Source organism: Diabrotica virgifera, chromosome 9 (assembly GCF_917563875.1).
Source record: "Diabrotica virgifera virgifera chromosome 9, PGI_DIABVI_V3a".
Classification (NCBI taxonomy): Eukaryota; Metazoa; Arthropoda; class Insecta; order Coleoptera; family Chrysomelidae; genus Diabrotica; species Diabrotica virgifera.
The window spans coordinates 132,608,180-132,619,373 of NC_065451.1; the positions used below are offsets into that span (position 1 = coordinate 132,608,180).

General features: G+C 33.4%; 1 long non-coding RNA gene across 1 annotated transcript; it reads left to right on the forward strand.

Annotated features, from left to right (window-relative positions):
- The first annotated feature begins 6,582 nt into the window (after positions 1-6,582).
- On the forward strand, positions 6,583-9,462 carry LOC126892611 (uncharacterized). The gene is made up of 2 exons (XR_007700924.1): positions 6,583-6,884; positions 8,983-9,462. It is a non-coding gene; the product is annotated as an uncharacterized LOC126892611 (long non-coding RNA).
- The last annotated feature ends 1,732 nt before the right edge of the window (positions 9,463-11,194 follow it).

Genomic DNA, 11,194 nt, shown 5'->3' on the forward strand with positions numbered 1-11,194 from the left:
AATCACCCATTATTACTATTCTTTCACATTTTTCTCTTATCTCATCTAGGGTATTCTGTAGTTCATTGTAGAAAGCTTCCATTTTTTTCTTCTTCTGTTCCTTCTGTTGGTGCATATATTTGCACTATGTACCATTCCTCTTTCATTTATATTTTTATGTACATTATTCTCGACGATATCGGTTTGAAATCTGATATTCTTTTTTCTATTGTCTCTGTGACTACTATGCCTACTCCTTCTTTTGCTCTAAGTTCTTTGTCTACCCCGGAGTAATACATCGTGTAATTTTCTGATATATTTTCTTTTCCTCTTCCACATTTCTTCGTTTCGCTTATACCTATTATTTGCATTTTAAATTCTTCCATTTCTTGCACTAATTCGCATTCCTTTCCTCTAAGTGATGTTAAATTCCATGTACCAATTTTCAAGTTGTTATTTTCGTTTATTCTGGTCTTTGCGTCTTGTCCTTGTTTCATTTCCATGTCAATCGTGCTAGCTGTTTTTTCAATATCCTTTTTCTTTTGTCCATGTTCTTGTTGATTTTACTTTCCTTCTATATGTTTTTCTTTATCCAAATTCCATTCCGTTGTCTTTGCGTTGTCGTCATCATCTTTACTATCCCTCGTTTGTTGTTTCCTTAGTTTTTTGGAACAGATTTCTCTATTTTTTCGTTTACTCTATTCTATCTCCACTCCTCCCCATTTATTGTAACTTTACTGTAGCCTATTTTTACTTCTTTTCCCTTTTCTTTTTCGTCTTTAGCTAGTTCTCGGAGCTGTTTTTGTATTTTCCTCTCTTGTTTCGTCATGTCGTTGTTTAGGAAGATTTTTTGATTTCTTATGTTTTTTAGTTTTTCTAAAAACTAATAATTAAAATTACCTATGGATTTTACCTTACCCATAACAAACAATCTTTTTAAAATTTTAATCCAAAATAAATTGTCTTTCACTTCACTTATTTATAAATGTCTTTAATTCTTCAGGGAAAAACTCATTAAGTAGAAACCCACTGCGTAAAAGCTACCTTCTAATAACTAGTTACAAATCAATATACAGGGTGTATCAAATTTATGTGCTCGCGTTAAATTAAAAAAATAATTTTTTATTCTATCTTTGATTGATAAATTGATACACAATAACACCCCCGCCTTGTTTTGAGATAAAATCGTTTTTAATAAGTGCAACAAAAAAATTATTTTCTCTCGACAACAAACTTTTCTTTTGTTATCATGTTATCCTAACCTAAATTTTATGCATTTGTCTTTATTCGTGGTATTTGTACACATCATGGATATTGTAAACTCCTCGTATCTTTTCTGATTCCACATGCCTCAGAACATAACTGTTTATTTCATTTTCATTGTGCACGATGTATGGACTCTCGAAAATAGGCATTAGTCTTGCGCAAACGTCCCCAGTGAGATTTGATACTCGCAACGCCCTTACAAGCACCTTTTCTCCCTTCTGAAAAGTCACTGGTCGTCGTCTTCTATTATGATTTTGTCTTTGGAGATATTTCTCATTACTGCGCTGCAGCCTCTTCTGCACAGTTTCCAAAACTCGTTGGTACTCCCTCTGCTCAGGTTCTTCCCATGGCCGTAATGGCATAACACCCTTCATGATATATTCCGGAGTCTCTTTTGTCACCGTACTTGGAATGGTGTTTAAGTAGTTTTCTATTTCTGCCACTTTCCTATCCCATCGTCGATGTTGTCCATTTGCAGCAATGCGAAGGAAATTCGTAGTCTCCTGTATAAAACGCTCTGAAGGATTACTTTGAGGATGTCGGATACTGACAAAATTTGTCCCTGTTCCCCTGTCTCTGAGCTGTCCCTTGAGACGCTCACTCCGGAAATACGTCGCATTGTCTAAGAGAATTCTTCTTGGTGTTCCTACGGCGGCTATAAAATTGTCAATCTTTCTCATTATTTCTTCCCTATTTGTCGTACGGCAACTTTATACCTTTACGTATTTTTAAAATATATCGACCATCACCAAAATATGTTTGTTCCTTTGCGTGGTCATTATCAGATCACTTAACATATCTATTGCTACAATATCCAATTTTTGACGGGATACAATATTTTTAGCAATATTTTCATTTCTGAAATTTCTGCTTTTATATTTTTGGCATATTTCGCATTTTTGGGTCACTTCTTTGGCAATCCGGTAATCTTTTCGGCAGATATAGTTTTCTCGAAAAACCAGCCAAACCTTCCTGCTACGAACATACGCCTGTTTTGGATTACTTCGACAACGAATATTTTACTGTGCAAAATAAGAAGAACGAAAGTAAATTGCAAATTACATTGTTGTCTACTGGAATAATTATTAGCGCCATTTACTTTCGTACTTCTTATGTTGCACAGTAAAATATTCGTTGTCGAAGTAATTTAAAACAGGCGTATGTTCGTGGAATGGCCCATACCGATATGCCCATTGTCATCATGTAATTTTTGTATGATCCTCTCTGCCAATGTCTGTGTTACCAAATATAGTTCCTTTCCATCGATTCTTTTGAAGAAAATGTCATTTTCCCTCTCCACTCTTCTTTTTTATTTTTCCTCTAGATCTTCTTGATTTATTCTTATTTCGTTTAACGAAAATACACCTTCCTCTTGTGTCAAGATATTTAGTCCCACCTGAAAAACAATTGCTTCCTTTTTTCCAGTTTCGTCATCCCTTGTGAGAGCGTCGGCTATAATGTTGTCTTTTCCTTTTATGTATCGAAACTCAAAATCATACTCCTGTAGTAACAAAATGCCTCGATATATACGATTGTTAACCAGTCGATTTTTCATGATATGCACCAAAGCTGCATGATCTGTTTCGATTGTGAATTTTGCTCCCAATAGATAAAACCTTAACTTATTTACACAAAAAGGTACGCTAGCAAACTCTAATTCAGTCACACTGTATTTTCTTTCGTGTGTTTTTGTCACCCGGGAAATAATACAGATTGCCATTTCTTGGTTGTTTTGTATCTGCGACAAAACTCCCGCGAATTTTTTGATGGACGCATCAGTTCGTAGTATGAAAGGCAAATTGTACATGGGATGATATATTTTAGTTCCTTTCGAGAATTCTTCTTTTAATATTTGGAAAGCCTTCTCTTGTTCTTCTTTTCAATTCCATTTAACACCTTTCTTCAGTAATTTTATCAATGGAATCTCCTTCTGGCTCAAATCAGGAATTAGTTTTTTAAAAAGTTGATCGTACCAAGAAAGCCTCTCAATGTTTTATATACGTTTTATATACGTGTTAAAATAGTTATTTATGAAACAGTTCTTTAACCTTTAACTACCCGCGCATCAAGTTATAACATAACTACACGCGTGGCGTACTTTGTACGCCACAAGAAAATACACTTAAAAACAGCGGATTTGTTTAATTTTTTTTGAAAAAATACACTTAGTTGTTTGTTATAAACCTTATTCGGCATCAGTGAATACTTGGAGTTCCTTTTCAGTAAGCCAATTGGGATTTATAACTGGAATCATGGAATAACTGGATACCATGATAAATAAAATTACTAATAAAAAATTTTTTTAAATGTGATTTAAAACAGGAGAAAAAGTATTGTGTACAAAGAAAAATATATTTTTTGCCATAATGACTAAAAAACAATTAAAATATGTACTTATATTAAGACTTATAGTAATATAATCCTGGGGTATATTGTCCACCACCGGAAACAACAAATAATAAAATGTAAATTACGATCTTTCCAGAACGCCGATTATAACGAAACTAAAACCAAATTGTAAAGCACATTCCAGTGATAGGTTAGAAAAATAAGCAAGGTCAAAAATTAAATTTTTAAATATATTTCCAGTAGAATTCTTATATCTGGCGTACAAAGTACGCCAGCGCGTGTAGTTAAAGGTTAAGTATGCTTTTTGCGAACGCACGCGATATTTAGAGCACGAGCGACAACGGAGCGAGTGCTATACATCGCGTAAGTTCGCAAAAAGTACTTCACGCACAGTTTCATAAAATATTTTATCTACGATAAACAAATAAAAAAACTGTAACTCTTCTCCATTGGAATTCATTTATATTCTACAATTTTTAAAACTTTGACGTTTAAAAATTATAACTACTTTCAAACCACGAAACTGTCAAAACTTTTGTTGTAATTTATTGCTCATATTGTCATCAACATGACAACGCGAAAATTAAAGAAATTTGATTATATGAAAGTGTGTATTTGATTATATGTAAACAGTGCGAAAAAGTAAGTCCCATTTGAAATACATTGTTACTTCACGCACACTTTAAACCCTTCACGCACTGCTATCTATAATGACAGTTTTCACAAACTAAAAACTTATACATAATATGATATAGACTAGATAAAGTATATTTTTAAGGAGCTCATGTGAATTGCAGAATTCTCTTCGCTTATTCTGCAAACTTTCACATGCGTGCCTTAAGGCTGTATGACACTATACATTTTCTTGTATCATTTCTAATATCGTTTCTGATATGTCAAAAAAATGCGTAGTGTCATACACAGATACAAGAAACGATATCAGAAACGATACAAGAATTTGTGTCAAGCACAGATTATTGTACAAGAACTGCGCCAATTTCTGCGCAAAGAGCAAAAACCTAAAACCTGCTGGTAAAACATCTAAAATGTCATAATTACTTACTCATAATGGCGGCTGAAATGAAAATGGGATAATGTATTGATGAATTTATTTGTGTTTTTGTAGGTATTATTTATAAATCTTTTATTGATACTTAATATACCGTTTGGTATGGACTACTGTTCTACTAATAACCATATATTTAGCTCCTAGTAAAGTTCAAACTATAAATTTAGGTTTCATGGTGCATAATTTTTTAATAGACGAAAATACAATTCGCCCCGAGCGTTAACAAAGTGTCAAAGCAAAATCGACCGACCTGCTCATGGTGGCGGATTTTTGAAATTTTATAAGGACGCTTTGTGTATGTTTAAATGAGACATTTAAAAAAAATGCCGTGTCACGCTAGTGATATTATGTATTAATATAAACAGAAAATAAAAACGCACTTAATCTGATATAAATTCTTCACTTTCCAATATTGATTATCAGTTCGATTTTGTATACATAACCTCACTATCGCAGTTTATGTCAATAAATCTTTATTAACGCAAAAGAAAATATTTTTGTTGCACTATAAATTACAGTATAAATTAATAACTAATGAATTCTAACAATTTTTTGCGGTTATTATCACTACAAAATAAAATATTCAAGTTTAACAAAATAATCCCATAAGACTCAATGTTAAAACGTCCTTACAAAATCTGACAGCGTGTCACGTGACTGTAAGTAGAGGGGAGACGCACGGAGCCAATAGTTCCTAATTTGGATCAAACTGAAGATAATTCTAATGCAAATATTTTAGCACAAATATCAAAACAAAATAAAAACACAAATAATCAACCTCAGTCAACGTAAAATTCTAGTTAACATAAAATAAAAGTTTATAAATTTTATAAAATATTTAAAATCAGCTGTGTCTGTAGATGCAGTACTACCATAACGTGACACAGGGTGACAAACAAAATTTCGACCAATCACGTGCCGAATTTCATACAATTTTCGATACAAGAATTTGCATAGTGTTATACAGGGCACAAATGTACGTACAAGAAATGATACAAGAAAATGTATACAAGAAACGATATCAGAAATGATACAAGAAAATGCATAGTGTCATACAGCCTTTAAAATTGTACTTTTAATACTTATATCATAAATAACTATTAAACAGAATGCCATAATTTTAACGTTACGACAAATACGATTGATTCAATATCTTCATGTAAACATGTCTATAACAAAATTATAGAGGTTTATTTTGAAAATGAAAAAACCGTTTCATATTTCAAATTTTCCTTTTATCATTCATTTGTTTTTTCTGAAATAAATTTTAATATCATATTTCATATTTTTTGATGAAGTTGATGTTTATATATTATTTTTGTATCCTGTTTTATAAAAATAAACCGTTATTTATTATAAAAATAAAATAAAAAAACATTAAAGATTTGCATTTATATTTGAAGAAATTATAACAGGTTTGTTCCAACATGAACTTTTGGACGGCCCAAAAACCGTCACGAAACTGCTTGTACCGTTTGTTGTGCGCATGTTCGTAATTGTATCGCCCAGTTATCGTCCCATGACGGTAATCATATATTTGTCATTTTTGTTGGTGACAGCTTGTGTGCTTTTAGTCGATCAAAGGCTCAAAAAATTTAAAGAATTAAATCCTAGTGCTCAAGTCAGTCCAACCAGCACATTATGCATTTGCCCGATTACTGAAATGATCATCACGAAACCGTCACCGAAAGATCACAATTCTTGTTGGAACAGTGGGAAGGACGATCCGATGACGATCATATTTTTGTTGGAACGGATTTTCTTTACTGCGCAGGATCGTTACCGTTTCCTGACGGTTCTCGGTCGTGTTGGAACAAACCTAACATAACATTAACATTTCGAATAACAAACGACAACTTTGGCAACATCGTACAATAATTCCGTCAATTGACAGATGGTATTGGTATCCCTGGCTGGCATCCGGCGTCCCCGAACCCGAACGTGCCCGAACCCGAACGAAATACAAGTACGGCCATTTGCTAAATTTGCTTTTTGTATTAGTTACCCGAAAACTGAATCTGAAAATGTGAAATGTCACGAAATGTGAATAGAATAGTAATGTAATACTTGTAATAGTGAACAGAAATAGATGGGTGACGCCGGCATTATGCTGTTTCAAAGTGGAACATGTTACAATTATTCTTGTCTCTAAAAGATGAAACTATAATCAAACCATTGAATTTATATTTGACCACCATAATTATATCCGCAACTAATGAATGTAAGTATATTTAGTTTATGTAACTATGCCACAGTATAATGCTAATGAATCAGCATTAATCCTATTAATGTATTTTGTGTTAAACTATAATTTTAGACAGTAGTTCTAGTCCACACTCATTAATTATTCCAAATTGCAATCGATCTTGAGGTTGCCAGTTACCACACCTCCTGTTTGTGGAGATAATGTACTGCTCTTGGAGGGCATATTACCTTCCATATTCGGGATTGTTTACTCTCATACTCGTTAACTGACTTTGGTCTAGCTAAATTGTTATACAGTGGAACCTCGATTATCCGTCTCTCCATTAACCGTCACCTCTGTTAACCGTCAGGGTACATACAGAAATTGTATTGACTACATAAGCAGAAGTTTTAATGTAAAAAAGTAAAAAAAAAGTTAATTTGATTTGTGATGAGGACACAAACGGCTATCCATTGCTGACAGATAAAGAAATTGTTGAAATGGCAACAAAGGCGGACCAAACAGATTTAGAAGCTGACACAGACTTGGAATTTGACTGTAGCTATTAGCTATGTTGATGAACCTATTGTAACAAAGATCTGTGTAAATAATCTAGAAAATCTGCATCGCATATGCAATAATTCATCGAGTGGTATTCTCCACAAGAAGAAGCCAATAAAGTAGATTGCATGATCTTATGTCGATTAAGAAATTCACCCGTCTTTCCTCTTATATTGACAAACAAACCATACAAATGAAATTTGAGCGTTGTACTATGAATTTTTAATTTTTTTAATGTTCTGTTAACCGTCTTTTCGATTATCCGTCATACCCTTGGTCCGGTGCCCTGACGGATAATCGAGGTTCTACTGTATCTTCTTTAGCCCATTTTTATCCCACTTTGGACAGGCCTTCCCCAAATCTTTCCATATGTCTGTCCTTGGCTGCGCTTTTTCAGTGAGTTTCTGCAGCTTTTACAATATCGTCCTTCCATCGCATCTAAGGTCTTCCTCCTCGTTCTGTCCACAGTCTCTAGTTTTGTATTTCAGCATTCCATCATTTATCTTCCTGCCTCGCATTATGGCCCGTAAATCTCCACTTTAACCCTGTTATATGTTCAGTTACATTTTTTACTTTTGTTTTCTCTCTTATCCATTTGTTTTATTTTCTGTCTCTGAGCTTTTAGGTACAGTAGAACTCCAATTATCTGGATTAATTGGGACCGGACCCGATCCGGATAACCAAAAATCCGGATATTTGGATTTTTCTCGAAAAAGGCCTTTTCCGGGAAAGAAACGTAATTATAGCAAAACACAATGGAGAACATATACGGTATTTATTATGAAAAACAATACAGTATACACATAAGTATGTAAATGACAAAGTTTGCATTACGTAATATTGACACACAATACTGAATCACAGTAAAATATATTATTTTTTTAACATATCAGGCAGTCATATTCTCAATCTGATCCGGATAATTGGTGATCCGGATAATTGGAGTTCTACTGTACTGTTGTTTTTACAAGGGTTACACGGGTTTTTAGGTACTGTTGTATCTTTGTGTTTTTTAGTACCGATCTTCACTTTCCAAAGGCTGCCCACGCCAAATCTGATTCTTCTTTGTACCGTAATTTCGGGTGACTTTGGCCCGCCAGGGTGACTTTGGCTCATTTTGGGAAAAATATATTTTAGCAACTAGGGCAATTGTACAATAAATTATCAAGTAAATTTCATTATACCGCACCATCAGTACCATATGAACTGTTTGAAAATTTTAATAAATTATGCTAATACTTGTTATGTCACGAAAAAAACGAATTTCTAAAATTTGGTCATTCCACATAAGATTTTTTGACTGCAAAAATTGGTTGGCAACCAATAATACTTCCAAGAGTAAGATTAATTGCATAGTGGCATATTGAAAATCTGTGAATTCTTAACCTCCGTACATCGTTATTTCAGTCTAAACATAGACAGTAAGACGGTCGGATATTATTTTGCAAGGTGCTACAAAATTTAACGGTTTTCGGGTGACTTTGTCCCAGTTTGTTGATTGTTGGATTTTGGTCATTGGTTGCTTCTATATTAAATTAAAGTAAGTAAATGCTGATTTTAAATTTGCTTTTAGCCTTGTAAGAACTGCAGGGTTTATTAACTTGCAGATACTTCGTCTAATTCTTCATTTAGTGAGAGCTATAGGGATAATGAAGATCTACATAAGCTTTCCATTGGAGTTGGAGACTTCGTAATTGTATCTGACTACTTTGACAGCTTTCCAGGAAAATTCGATGGATTTGTAAGAGGTAGTAATAACTGTTACGGTTGGGTGCAAGTAATGGTACTGGGTGAAAGAAGTTTATTGCAATGGCCCGAAGTCTCCGTAAGAAAATCCTACCACTTGGCTAATGTTGATTTCACTGAGCCATTGGAACTTGTAGATAACCGATATTTCTTTCCAGATTTAAAAAAAAGCTTGTAAATCGTTTTATTGTTCATTTTTTGTTAAGAAATGATGTTTTTTGTTAACCTAGGGTCCTATGTAAAGTTTCATGTTAGTTTTAGTTTTTCATTGTTTGAAATTTAAATAAATTTTTTTCACCTAACAAAATGTTTGTTTCTGATTCATCTGGTAGGGTCACTTTAGCCCGAACAATAATAATCACAGAGAATAAATATAAAATGTAGCTTGAGACAAAGTCACCCGACACTAGCGGGTGACTTTGCACACCATATTTTTATTTTTTTTATAATACAGGAAGCGCTTTTTTGTGTTTTTGTGTAATTTTTCCAAAAGAGTAGTTATAGACTCAAATACACATAAATAAAGAAACATACTTTTATGTATTCAAAAAACTGAAATCTACATTTAAACTTCGAAAGTGAGTCAAAGTCACCCGAAATTACGGTACTTCAATTGTTTGGTTCTCTTTATTAGCTTTGATTATTTGACCCAGGTATGTGTATTCGTCAACAACCTCAATATTTACATTATTTATCCTATATTCTGTCATTTGTATTTGTCATGATTTTTGTTTTACTCATGTTCATTTTCAATCCTATCTTCTCTGATGCTTGTGCTAGTTGAGTCAACATTGTGGCTAGTTCTTCTTGGTTGGCTGTAATAAGAACATCATCGCAATGTCTGAGGTGGTTGAGTTTCTTTCAGTTTAATCTTATCATATACAACTACACAACTACACTCTTTGTGTATGAGCAATGTATGAAGTATTTGCAAAATTTCAATAATTGTTTCAGACTAAATAAGAAATTTATATAAGGATTTTTTTACTTTATCTGGTTATATATTCTGTTTTACTTTACACTTATATTCTGTTTTACACATATCATCATTAGCTGGACAATCCTTTATGAATCTTGTTTTCGCCCATGATTTTCCTCAATTCTGATCAGTTTTGCTTTCTTTTTCCATTTGTAATTTGTAAGGTTTTCAGTTTTGTTCAATGATCCTAACTTTAGGTTTAGGTTCCGTTGTACCTTTTTCCAACTGGTGGCTGATATATTATTATATTTTATTTGTTGTTTCCTTCTGTATCCCTTGAACATTCATGTTATGATGTTATTTGTATGTTGTCTATAATTCAAGATTATCATCTGTACTACTACTACTGCTACTGTAGGTTTACAGCATTCTCTGATTCCTAACCACCCTCCTTCTCTGTTTAATGATAGACCTGGAGGGATTTCTCTTTCCTCTAGTTCTTTTTCGATTCCCTCCCTCCAGCTCTTCTCAGGCTTCTGCTTTTCCTTCTCCCTTGTGGTATCCACGCTAAAATCTGGTTAGGGATTCTGTATCATTGTCATCAGACATTCTCTGTACATGTACATGGCAGTACCATATCAGTTGTGTCAGAGCTATACCATTTTCATGTTTATCATCTATTCGCTCCGTGCATGACTGATATGACACCTATTGTGAAGTTGCAAATTATTAATAAGTTTTTAAACTATATTTTTGCAATTTGGGTATAAAATGGATGTATGTACTTCAAAAATATCGTTTCCATCTGTTGAAATTTCATGGATTTCATTGACAGAGCCGACAAAACTGTGCCGGTAATCCAAATAATTGCCAGCGTTATTTTGAAAATTTGCGCAAAAATCACCCGCTGCGAAAGTGTTAATAGCTGTATTATCTATATTTAATTATTTATGTATTAGCAGTAATTAAAAAAATCTCTAAATGAAAATAATTCACTTTTTTTCGCGGGCAGCAAAAAAATGTTTAAAGGGCCGCATGCGGCCTGCAGGCCGCACTTTGCCCACCCCTGGTCACTTTCAGATCACTCTACTTGTTATTTCATCAATAAAATCATCATTCT